The sequence below is a fragment of the Astatotilapia calliptera genome, chromosome 15 (genome assembly GCF_900246225.1).
Source record: "Astatotilapia calliptera chromosome 15, fAstCal1.2, whole genome shotgun sequence".
Lineage (NCBI taxonomy): Eukaryota > Metazoa > Chordata > Actinopteri > Cichliformes > Cichlidae > Astatotilapia > Astatotilapia calliptera.
Window position 1 is genome coordinate 1,741,356 of NC_039316.1, and position 12,017 is coordinate 1,753,372.

Sequence of the window (12,017 nt, forward strand, 5' to 3'; positions counted from 1 at the left end):
GTGTATGTGCGGCGACAAAGACAGACCTGAGAAACTCCGCCGTGTTCTGATCTCATGGTCGTTTTGATAAGTCTCTAAGCAAACAAGGTCAGGAGGGGTGAGGCGGCCCTACCGTTATGACGGCGGTCTACAGATGTCGTGATCTCACTGTACTCTTTCAACTCCCCTCACTTGAGGCTCGTCTGCGGTTTTGAGATGACACTGTTCAATACAAAGGTTTCTGTCTCTATTTCATTGTCAAATATCGTCACTGATCTTTTTGTGCCACTTGGCACTTTAGGAGGGGGAGGACGCCTGTGAAACTTGTTGGTGGCCCGGGATTGAAATTCAAATCAGAGTCGCAAACCCATTTGTCAAAGGCAACGTGTGCATGAGCTGAACTTTGACAGGCAAAAACCAAGTTTGCTCACAGTTTCTTCACACATCTGGGACTGCAATGCCCTCTCATGGCTGCACGAGCACACACCCAGAGAGCAGTTTAAATGGAGAGGGGGGAAAAAAGTGAAAGCAAGCCTCCCGCAATGTGAGCGAGATATTGTGTCGAACGAGGGTGGACGTGTTCGGGGAGCGGGGGGGTTCACATGTTGTCAGTATGGAAAGGATTTCGAGCCTCCCGCTCTGTACTGTAAATTGCTCTGCTCTTCACCCAAGCCGTGCTGCGAGCAAGGGGCGGCTAATGCGTGCATCATCGCCGCCGTTGACGTTCGCACGTGTGTGTGTGTGTATTTAAAGGAAACCTGTGTTTACCAGCTTTGTGTGAACTTATGAATTTATGTATGTGCACATGTGATAACAAATTTTCCAATATTCCTAAAAGCTGTGATATTGCTCGAAACTACTGAAGACTCGTGCGGCACGCTCGCACGCACACGTGCGCGGCACGCTCGCGCTCACACCGGATATCATCTGCAGGCCATCTCACAGGCCATCCCATCAAAGGAGCCACTATTTTTCCCGGTCCCTGTCTGGCTTTTTCTCTCTAAATCTGACACTGCTCTCATAATAAGCAGCCTTGCATATCAGCTCCTTGGAAAGAGATGCAACTGCTCAACTGAAGGGAAGAAGGCAGGAGAGGAGGAAAAGAGGGGGTAGGGAAAGGAAGGAGGGAGAGATGGGGAGGGGATAGAAATCGCGAAGACTTCTGTCACTTCATGAAAAATAGCTTCCCCTTTGGACGGAACTTCACAGGCCACAATCAAGCGGTGCCAAGACGCTGCAATCGTGGCAAATCAAGTCAGCATCTATTAATAATATTTCTGGGGCTGCTGCGGTGAGTGCGCGGCGTGTCCTCCCGCTGTCACAGCCCCGTGATGGAGCGCTGCCTTTATCTCAGCCCTGGCACGCTTCTGTCACCGTGATAAACAATTCACACACAAATATGAATAAGGATCCTCCCAGTAGGCCCCATACACACCCTGCCTTTTTCCCCTCATTTTCTAGATGGGGGGAATTGTAATCTTCGGGCTTGGTCTTCCTCTCTTTTTCCTCCCCTTTCACACTCTCTCCATCGCTCTCTCTTCCTCTCCATCTATCTCCCTTCTTCCCACCCTCCCCTTCGCCCCTCTCCTTTCTCTTTCTTTTCAATCTGTCTTTCAAAGATATGTAAATGACCTCGAGATGGGACCCCAGTGCGTAGGTGGTGTAGCGTGAATGTCAAAGCCTGGGCCTGTGAACCCTGCACGCAGACGGGCACGTACACGTGCACACACCTGCACTGTACTCATGCATGTTCATTCACAATCATAAGTTAGAGCTGGCTGTGTGAACAGACACTCACACACACACACTCACACACACATATCTGAAGGAGAGCAGTTTTCTGATTTTGTTATTCACTGTCACATTCCAGTCACAGTCCAGTTGTGTCACAACCATTGTGAAGATACCAATTATATTTTCTTGAAATTAGTGAGTGAAAGAGTGATAATTAATGGATGAGCCTTTGTGTTTCGTTTCACTGCCTCCCAGCTGTGCCGACTGTCATCTCGAGCGCCACCTTTAATGCTTTATTCGTCTGAGATCGTTCCTTCTTTAAAACGTGTTTTTAAAAAACCGATGCACAATATCACGTGTCCAAGGGAGATCAGAGCAATAGAGTGCTTACAAGAGAGTACACTCAAAGAGTACACGTTACAGTAAGTTACCTTTAATTCCCTCTGCTGCCACCGATGCATTCAACACATCACAGTCTCAAAGCAGCAAAGGGAAATCTGGTGGAACAAACAAGCCATGTAAGGTTGGTTAGTGACACTAATGTGATATGTAAAGGTAAGCTGTATTTCACACTTATTTTAATGAAATAAAATTTTAGTGAAATAATGCTTGTAATTGACAAGAAAGTCGAGGTGTTAAAGTAAAATGAGCAGCAGATATCATACCTGACAGAGTAAAAGCGTTTAAGCAGGAATTTTTAAAAAAGGAAAAGAGTAAACAAATGATTTGATTTCATTCTAAAACAAAGAAAACAACTACTGATTTAAAATAGCTGAGAGTTGCCGCAGACCTGTAGTCAGTGCTTATAACGGTTCCACGTGTCCTTTTCCTTTTCTGTAAACTCACCGTGCAAAACAAAACAGGGCTAATTTAAGGATTTGCCAAACCAATACTCTAAAATCTCATTGCTGCTCCATGAATCCATAACTAAGTCTCATTTGTGGTGTAAATCTTACAGAAATGAAAATGGACTCCAGTTTTAGCTGCTTTGCGGTCTAATTCTCAAGTCAACTTAAGCCATTTTTAATGAATAACCTGGTGTAGAATGTAACTAAGTACAATTACTCACGCAGTCCGTTTGCATATCATGTTGAGGTGCTTTGGCTGTATGCTATTTCATGCTTGACAACATATATCAGAGGCAAACAATGGACATTTGTATTATTTCTTTGCAATTTTACACACAAATTAATCATTAACAGCATCATACACTCACCTCATCAACAATTTATTAATCCAAATATCCAATCAGCTGATTATGTGGTAGAAACTCAGTGCGTTTAGGCATGTAGACACGGTCAAGACAAGATGCTGAACTTGTCGAGCAGCAGAATGAGAAGAAAGGTGATTTAAGTGGCTTTGAATGTGCCACAGTAGCTGGAGCCAGACAGGCTGGTCTGAGCATTTCAAAACAGCTGATATGTTAGTTTTTGCAGAGAATATTCAGAAAAAGAGGAGAAAACCCAGTGAAAATGCCTTGTTGGTGCCAGAGGTCAAAGGTGAATGGCCTGACTGCTGCAAGCTGATAGGAAGGCGACAGGAACTCAAAGAACCACTCATTACATACACGGTGTGCAGAAGAGCATCTCTGAATATACAACACAAAGCAGTCCCTGGCTGATCAGTCTCAATTTCTGTGAACGCATGGATCCATCCTAATTTTAATCAGCAGTTCAGGGTGCTGGTAATAGTGTGGGGGTATTTTCTTGGTACAGTTTAGGCTCATTTGCAAGCAAGCAAATGAGCATTATTTAAACTCCACAGCCTACCATGTTCATCCTTTGATGACCCCAGATCATCAGTGTATCAGTCAAATCAGTGATCACAAATCAAATTTTTTTGAGTTCACTGCACTCAAATGGCCTCGATATTTACCAGATTTTAATCCAGTGAAGCACCTTTGGGATGTGATGGAGCTGGAGATGGACCAAAATCTCTGAGGAATGTTTTAAGCACCTTGTTGATTCTAATGCCATGAAGATTTAGGGCAGATCTGAAGGAAAAATGGGGCCAGGTAAAGGTAAATGTAACTAAAAAGGGGGACGGTTTAAATGTTAAACTATCCACAATCTACGGTTCTACAGCTAGATAGAGTTTTTAAATACTGTGCTCTTCTTCATTGGTGTGCAGCGACACAGTTCATACCTGGTCTGTTTGGTGTCTAATTGTCAGTGGCTGCTCCCCGCCAAGCCCGGTCCCTCCATGTCCGTGATGTAATTGCGTATTTCCGCAGTGAAACATCCAAAGAGGCCTAAATGAGATTTCACTCAGCAGGACGGAGCCTGCGGTGGGGTGCTGATGATGAATGTATTGTAAGATTGATTAGCGCCAGTAAGAAGTGTGGCGGATATGGCCACCAGAGGTGTGCGTGCGCGTTTGTGTGTAGTCTGGGTATCACTCATGTTGTGGGGACTCGAATCAGTTTACACAGTCGCATTATGGGAATGTCTCTTTCCAGTGGAGGACAAAAAAAAGAGGTTATGATAAAGGTTAGCGGTAGGTGAGCAGTTACGACTAAGGTTGCAGGAAATTAATGTATATGGGTGAAAGGTCTTTTGAAGTCATGAATATACCGTGACGTGTGTGTGTGTGTTTGTGTGCATGAGGGGAAAAAAAGGTTAGTGTGCAAGTGAATAGGTGTGTGCGACGTGTCGCTGTGCTCATTTGTGCATGTGTGTTTGGAATGGCTGCGGAGAGTATCATTTAGGTGAGAGATGAGAGATGGTGGAATCAAAAAAACTGAGGAAAGGGGAAAAACAGATAAGCTTCATAAACTCATTAGTGGAGGCAATCAAACAGTGAACGCAAAACAATCCAAACAAGTGACTTTATTTAGCATTCATTCTTAAATAAAACATATCTGAGTGGCCCGAGATGCCTTTACAGTTTTCAAGTTTTCAATAATTGGGTATCACCTGTCATGTTCTATATAATGCCTGAGTGATGCGTCTTATTCTGCAGTGTTTCAAAGAAGAGAGCGAACCCCGTGCAGGGAAAACTTGAGAAATTATTACAAGGCCGTGTTCGCTTTGTCAGAGCTGATCAGGGTTTTGGCACTAAATATGAGACTAAATGATTTTTATGAGGAAGTGTGTTTTTACAACGTATTCGCCAAACTCGCGCAAACACACAATGCGAGTAGGGCATCTGTTGTACGTTGAATAATTAAGTTCAATTTTTCAGCCTCAGAAATCGTTAAAAACAATCTCTTTCCTCTCCTTTGATTGTCATTTTTAAAAGTTGCCCGTGACAGATCAAACTTGGTCTTTGTTTAAAAAGAAAGCCGTTATGCAGCCACAGCGAGATCGCTCCGAGCATGTTTACACCTGTTTTTGTGCAGCCGCACTAATCGCGAGCATGCTTTTTTTTTTTTAATTATTTACAAAAAAGCCTTCATATCTCTAAGATTCCATATTCTGGTGCAAATACATGTTTTCCACAATTATTTTTGGCGACTTAAAGGTCAAATGAGATAAAGATGACTTCTCATGTGGTGGATGTGCCGTTTAGCATCGACAGAAAAGGTTGTGGTTTTGTTTCTTTTTCTGTTTTAGCACTTATACAGTCAGTTGGAACAAACCACAATGATGAAATAATGACAAGAACTGAAACGCTAGCAAAATGATCTATTTACCAGAAAAAAAACCTCTTATTTGAAGCGTTACCTCTCGGGTATTTGTAGTAATCAAGAGGTCTGACAGTAGTTAAAGAGTCCCAGCAGTAACAGAGGTTATACTAATGGTGGAGCAACTTATTAACTAAAGTTAATAATGTAGAAGGACAACGTCTCCGATTTGCCAAGAAAAAAATAGAGGAGCCAAACTGGAATCCATGTCAGCTACATGAAATCAAATATGCCAGTAACACATGACGAATATTGAATTTCAGCATCAAAGACTGGCATTTGTAGACAAACCTTTAATAGTCAATTAAAAAAAAGAAGCTTCACAAGTCTGTCAGATATAACAGAAACATGCACGCTGTACAAACATGTTTACATTTACTTTGATTACATTTGATCGTCATTCTGTTTGGCACTGCCAGTTTAGCGCAGACGGTGAAAAGGCTGTGTGCTGGATTCAGCCCACTGTGGTTTGAAACTGCAGTGCACCTCTTTCCACAGAGCCAAAACACCTGCACCTACACCGGCGCTCGTGATCTCAGCTGCAAGATACATGCAACTAATACTGGTAGACATTTCTTTCATACGCTCGGATGTTGACGTTCTGCCGAAAATCTGTACGTTTTGCAGAGTTTCGGGCCATTGTCGCCTGCACAAACCTGACAAACACGGTTACGTGTTCCCGCAAGCAAGCAAACGAGCCCTCAGATTCCATTTAAGGCTGGCTGTGCCATTGTAGGACACGAGGCCTCTGGGTTTGGCACGGGATCACTGTACCTCCTTCGTAAGAGGGAAATGTCTGTGCAACCCTTTCTGCTGGAACCTAGCCACCGCACAGAGAGCCAAGAACGCTGCACGGACAATTCCCTCCACTCCGTTTTTAATGGTGGTACACAGAGGCAATAATCATAAAAAGCCAGGGTCTCTTTCTGAATGGTTACTGACATTCGTCTTCTACAGTAACCACAGCCCCAACGCTGGGCAATTTCCCCTCAACATGCAAAACTGTGGGGACAAAATGTGGGACCTGCCATTCTCCATGCATATTAAAGACACTTGTCATCAAGACGTCACCCAGGAGCTATGAGAACAAGAGGTACAGTTCCTCCGAGACAGACTCACTCACCATCAAAACCATGAAATTAGACCCGGGAAAATATCCTTGTGATGGGAAAAATGCTACACTTTAGTGCATTTTGCATATAAAAAAAAAAAACTGAAACGGATGCATGTAAATTGCCCGTGCCACAAAGACAAATTGGTAATTCAGGTTTGGAATGAAAATGACACTAAAGTGCAAAAAGGAAATGGTGCAGCGTGAAAGGAATAAGGGTTGTTAAAATGTCACATTTGAGATTCTGTGCCTTTAGGAATCGAGATGTATTGTTAGAGGAAATGTGATAAACACGAGCCAAATGTACGGGTAGCAAATAGAGCTCCGTGTATACCACGTTGTCTTAGTCAACGTGCTCAGAACGACGCCCACAGAACAGAAGCAAACTGATGAATGCACAATTTGTGGTTATATACTTCCTTGCACCTTTCTCTTAGGAACTCATGCATTTTCTCTATAATGACAAAAAAAGCAACATGTACGCACATAATGACATTCAGAGCATAAATGAAAGCCCCGTGTTGAGTTGTTCAGAGAGCTGACAAATTAGAGAAATACAACACGTGCTCGTGCACTTCCATCGAGAGCAGCTGCACAGACATGTTAATCTACGGCCCAAATAGATTTATAATTTTTTTACTTGTTCAGTCCATATTCAACACTGCAGGTGATGTTTCAGCTGCTCAACACTCACTTGAAACAGTGTTGCTGGAGATTTTACTTGTGTGTTTGTTGTGTGTATACCGTAAGGATGGCAGATTAGTCCCCCCCACACTCCCTGATATGGGTGCTGGTGACACAATCCCCCCCTCAGTTTGTCCCTGTACTCCTCAGGGCCCAAGACCAGTGCCCTCCAAGATGACAAATGGCCTTAATGAAATTGGACAACTCAGCATACATGCATAAGAGGATGTTAAATATTGATAGTGAAGATCAACGTAGCGGTGCATATTCCACTCTTTAATATTTTAAGTGTCAGACAGACCTATTGTCTATCTATTGGGGAGGGGAGGGTAAATCACTGTCTGCGTCCCCCAGGTCTCTTTGAGAGACACATGGGATGGCCGGGGTAGCATTTACGCGGTTACGGATGAGAGCAGCCAGGTCTGCGTTTTTTTGCATATATGCTCGACAAAAGTGAGTCAAGGCCGAGCATCTCTTTCATAAATTTTCATTCCGATGTAGCAGGTTTATGCGATTGCGCGTGCAAGCAGGCAAATGAAAACCATATATTTATTTAGAGTTTAAACTGCCACACTCAAAGGCGCCGCTCTGATTCTGATTCAATTTAAGCCCGATTGTGATCGGCTGAGGAGATGACTCTTCAGATTACGCATTAATCCGCGCCCCGCAATTTCCCTCGTATCCCCTAACTTGTAACGTATTAATCGTTTTACATTTCTCGAGTTATGAAACAACGTGTAATATCAAACTGTGTGTGCGCATGCCAGCACTTGGGCGTACAGTGCACTTATCACAGTGGCAGCGCTGCACCTTGAGGGCGTGTCGTTGCGTGGCACAGTAGCAAAGGCAAAGATCACATGAATAACCATTATTCAAATCGATTCAAATTAGGGGAGCACTCAAAGTAATCGGCTAATATCCTACCAAAAAAAAAAAAAAAATCAATTCCACTCCCATTTGGACACAATTGAATGCGTCTGAAGAGGGCAATTATTAAACACACAGATCAGATCCATAATTGGCGGGGGAGGGGGATATATTGTCATGGGGGCTAATGCACTTCCACTGAGCCAAGAGTCACAGAAGACACTTAGTGCAAGCTAGGCTGGGTGGCAGGGGTAGCTGGAGCTGGCAGCAGATAGGCTGATGAACTGCCAGGAGTTTAGGAGGGGCCGCGAAGGTTGGAGTTGGTGGAGGTGGCGGTGCGGGGGGCACCTGAGGACTATGCCTAGTGCAGCCCATTCCCCTGCAACCTTCCCCTTAGCTCTCCTACCCCGCCCCGACGCCCTCCACCCCCACCCATCTTCTTCTACATCCCCTGGAGGCTTGCTTCAGAACGGGTCCCTGACACACCAGAGGGATGACCCTGGGAATCTCATTATGCATACAACCAAAGTGTGCCCCCCCCTCACCACCAACGACAGAACCACTGCCGCCGCCACCCTCAACCCTACTGCCCGCCACCCCCCACTAATGCATTTGCATACAGAAGACAGACCAAATAAGGTAATAAATCAGCGGCCTATATTCAAATGGTTTGCAGGGGAGATTGAAACCCCTGCATACGCTACCTCGAGTAAATTCACCCACATGCTGTGGAGCTAGATACCCATTCTCATCAGCGGACACAGGCACTGCGTCCACCGGACACGAGATATAAATATATATGCTGCATCGTTGCATTGCCGAGGGACGAACTACCTCAATATATCAATATACATATGCTTATATCTCATATGCCTTAGGCAAACTAACTGCCTCGGTTATAAGGCTGGGCTTTCATGGCACCCGAAGGTCACAGCTCATACTGAGAGAGGGGGTACAATTTAAATATTGCACTTAATGTAGGTCTTTGGACACCACCTCTGCCAATTCACTTTGCCTCATCAATAATGGAATTGCCATGAACATGGAAATCAGAGTAATTTCCTTTTAGGTGGGATTACAGAGGGTTTCAATTTTCTTACACCAGGCCAACGTGTAATCGAGCCCCGCTTTTTGTGCGGGGCAACAAAAGTGATACTTTACTTTAAACGAATGTGAGTCGCATGCGACGCGAAGGAAGTGTGTAACCGCGTTGCACATGCTTGATATGGTTGATTATAACAGTCTGAGAATAAATAAATAGGAATGTCGGGCTGTTGTGCATGCTTGAATAGGACACAGTGAGATGGAATAATAAAATCAAATCCTAAACGGAGTAAGAAACATTTTCTGCATGTGTGTCTGTGTGTGTGCACATGTGCTGACTGGCACAATAAAGCGGACCCACTATGATTGCATTATGATCTGGTGGAAAATGAATTCTGCTTAACAAGGCCCCCACCACCACCACCACCACCACCAACACCGCCCTACCCTGCACACTGCCAGCCCCACCTACACGCACTTACTGCCATTCCATTATTTTCAATGAAAATGTGGCGAAAAAAAGATGCATTTTAAGATACATGCAAATAGCTATCCATCAATCAATTTGTTGGTCCCAAAACTACCATCAAAGGGGCAGAGGCTGTGAAGTATGCAATTCCCCATCAACAAATGGAGGATTGAAACTGAATCCTTCAAGCTTAATTAATGGGAAGTCTGCCACTATTACTTGGTTTGTTTAACGCGCCTCACACAGAGGGCAAGTTGTCCTTTTTTTGAATCACTGCACCGAATTCCACTTGTTCAACATCACTGAACTGCTTTTCATGCAAAAAAACAATCCATCTCATTTTTAATCCTTTCCTCTCATGGGTCGACATGTCATTATTTTGATCCCCACATACAATGGATTCACACATTCATATTGCATCACTTGGAGAGTGTGTGGCAGTAATTATCACGAGGCAGAGATTTCTATTTGTAGAATAACTACCTGCAATTAGGCAGAGGCATTGAGGCAGTAATTTCTGTCTCATCCCAAAGTTCAGCCCAACACCAAATACCTCTCTACTCCAGATAGCCAATTACATCTCGGTAAACAGTCACTGGAAATCCTATTTTTACCGAAGCATCATTGCAAATCTATAATAAAAACTAATAAGAAAAAACACAGTTTGTTCAAAAATGTCAAGCTTGAACTTTCTGTAGGGAACTAAAATGGAAATGAGTCAATGTAAATAATGGTTTAATAAAATCCCCTCCAGTGTAAATCCAATGTGAAATTCGCCAAAATATGGGAAACTTTTCGCCCTCTTGAGCTAATAACTGGCGACAGGAAGAGGGCTTAAACAAAAGATCAGTCAAGCGTTCATCTGAATATTCAAATCCTTTTTAATAAAACTCGACTTGATTCATTTCCCATAGATTTGCCAAAAACACTCATTTGGAATTGGAGAGAACATCATTTAAATTTCTTGCAGGGGAAAAAGACAGACAAAGAAGGAGACACTGGTATGCACCTGTTTAAGGTTATTGTACCAAAGTATGAACTTTAGCAGATGTCAAAATCGTAAACGCAACACTCCTGCCTGCACAAAAACAACTCAAAACCGCTTTCACGTGTTCGTGGACATTACACGGCGGAGGTGCATGTGAGGACGCAATTATCCTCGCGGCTGGATCGGACATTAAATGATCTTTAACCCGCCGGCACGCCACGGCACAAAATCTGTGCGGTTTCTGATTGCGCCGTTGTAAGAGTAGCACGGGTAATTTGCAGCGAGTGATTGGCCGTCATGTGTCCTGCATGCTCAACGCAGGTGGATTATTTCCAGGCGTTACCACGCAGCCGACGCCAGCTATCTCCCATTAACTGTGGCGTGTGAGAGAGAGAGCAACTGCTCTGTGCCAGCAAATGCCGCGACCCGATCCCACCGCGGTTTTCCGGACTTCACAGATTAAGTGTGCAGAAGAGTTTCTCGAACCATTGTTTGCCGATAGACTTGTTGTCATCGATCCACTTTGTAGTTTGATATGGATTAGGGATAGGAAAAGAACCTCTCCCATAACGCAACACGATATTGTTATTTTAAAAGACTCCCTCCATGTTTTTTTCTGGTTCCTTCAGAACCAGAGAGAAGCTGGCAAGTAAAAGCACATGTGCTTGTATTTCCTGAAAGAAGGCTACTACTACTTGGACTACCTTGCTAGATGGCTAATTTGTTAGCATGTACTACTTGTTTACTATTATCGGCTGCACGCTATTATGCTAATGCTGCTCGTGATGGGAAAACTCGGGTCTCTCATTCAGTCATCAGCGAGAGGTTTCTCTGAATTTCTTGAACACCCACTCTCTTGTCATATAGCCCACTCCTTTAGCTCCTTAAACTATCGTTAAAACCTTTCCGTAGGTGTACAATTTCTGTTTCGGTTAGTTTCCAGTCATTTGGCATTCAGCGCCCCTTTCAATACCTTACTGGCTCTGACTGGCCACGGCTGACGACAGTGGCAGGTTTCAAGTTGCATGTCTGACAATCGGATGAAAGAAAGGTATGAACCAGCGCGGGGAGAAAAGTGGTTCCTGTAAACAGGAATTTGCGAATGTCACACCTCTAAATGTTATCCTACAGATGACACAGGCGCGACGCCCAGCTGGCAAAGACACTAAAACTAACTCGCTAACACCTTCAGCTATCCTCATCTCTCACATTATTCTTGCCTGGCATGTCATAGCAGCCGCTTAAGAACCTCCCAACATGCAGGTTTTGCACACAAACTTCCTGGTTCAACCCGAACCTACTGTACTCGACGTAAGTTGTGCACACAAACACACACACACTCTTCCTGAGAGACATCTCGGGTTTGCTCACATTCGCTTGGTGGTTCAGACTTCTGATAGCTCGTGTCATGCCCGCCCCCCCACCTTGCAGGATCATTGCAGCGCTCCCTGGTACAATGTTATCAAAAGAGATAGAAACAATGACATGAGTGGTGTTACACCACAATTATAGTTTC